Source organism: Trifolium pratense, linkage group LG2 (genome assembly GCF_020283565.1).
Source record: "Trifolium pratense cultivar HEN17-A07 linkage group LG2, ARS_RC_1.1, whole genome shotgun sequence".
Classification (NCBI taxonomy): domain Eukaryota; kingdom Viridiplantae; phylum Streptophyta; class Magnoliopsida; order Fabales; family Fabaceae; genus Trifolium; species Trifolium pratense.
Genome location: NC_060060.1, coordinates 63,194,961 through 63,196,731, shown reverse-complemented (window position 1 = coordinate 63,196,731; position 1,771 = coordinate 63,194,961).

Sequence of the window (1,771 nt, the reverse complement as noted above, 5' to 3'; positions counted from 1 at the left end):
TAGTCCAAGAAAGACAAGATCTCAACTGAGAAATGAGGAATCTTTAATTGGTCTTATCTCAATGATGGAACCTTCAAAGATTGATGAAGCTCTGAAAGATGATGCTTGGATTGTAGCAATGCAAGAAGAGCTGAATCAATTTCAAAGGAATGATGTATGGACTCTAGTGCCTAAACCTTCACACAAGAACATTATTGGAACAAAATGGGTATTCAGAAACAAGCTGAATGAACAAGGTGAAGTGGTAAGAAACAAGGCTAGATTGGTTGCACAAGGTTATAGTCAGCAAGAGGGGATTGACTATACTGAAACCTTTGCACCAGTTGCTAGACTTGAGGCTATCAGGTTACTTCTATCTTATGCTGTTAATCATGGAATAACTTTATATCAGATGGATGTTAAAAGTGCCTTCTTAAATGGTTTTATTTCTGAAGAAGTGTATGTTAAGCAACCTCCTGGTTTTGAAGATGTCTCAAACCCAGAACATGTTTTCAGATTGAAGAAATCACTGTATGGTCTGAAACAAGCTCCAAGAGCTTGGTATGATCGACTCAGTAATTTCCTTCTTGAAAAGGGTTTTGAGAAAGGGAAGGTTGACTGCACACTCTTTAGAAAAACAACCAAAGAAGATATTTTGATCATTCAAATTTATGTTGATGATATTATTTTTGGTTCAACTAATGCTTCCTTGTGCAAGAATTTCTCTAAGATAATGCAGGATGAATTTGAAATGAGCATGATGGGAGAATTGAAGTTCTTTCTTGGAATTCAAATCAATCAGAAGAAGGAAGGAACTTATGTTCATCAATCAAAATATACCAAAGAACTTCTGAAGAAATTCAACCTAGATGATTGCAAGATAATGAACACTCCTATGCATTCAACTACCAACATGAGCAGGTCAGAAGATGAAGGAAAAGTAGACCAAAAGGTCTACAGAGGTATGATTGGTTCCTTACTCTATCTGACAGCCTCTAGGCCAGATATTTTATTCAGTGTTTGCTTATGTGCAAGATTCCAGTCAGATCCTAGAGAATCTCATCTTACTGCTGTAAAGAGAATCTTTAGGTATCTGAAAGGAACAGCTAATCTTGGACTTCTCTATAAGAAATCCAATGATTATGTGCTAAATGGATTCTGTGATGCTGACTATGCTGGAGATAAAATTGAAAGAAAATCCACAAGTGGCAATTGTCAATTTGTTGGTGAAAACCTTATCTCCTGGGCTAGTAAGAGACAAACTACTATAGCTTTGTCCACAGCAGAAGCAGAATACATTTCAGCAGCTAAGTGTTGCACACAACTACTCTGGTTAAAATATCAGTTAGAAGATTATCAAGTAAGCAGTCACAATATTCCTTTATATTGTGATAACACTGCAGCCATTCATTTATCTAAAAATCCTATCCTACACTCTAGAGCCAAACATATTGAAATAAAACACCATTTTATCAGAGATTATGTTCAGAGAGGCATTATAGATATTAAGTTTGTTGATACTGAAAATCAATGGGCTGACATATTTACTAAAGCCTTACCTGTTGAAAGATTTGATTTTATAAAGAAACATCTGAACATGTTTTCAATTTCTGAATGAAAATTTTTTGGCATTTAAAGTGTAAGAGGTTATGTATGTCAGAACTTATGATTCAGAACATCTGAAACACAAGCTCTGAAATACTTAACTCTGATAGATTTTTTTAAAAAACTCAGAGGCTCTGAACTATTTAAGTGGAAAACGTTTAGCATTCGCTGCTGAACAGTTGTCCAT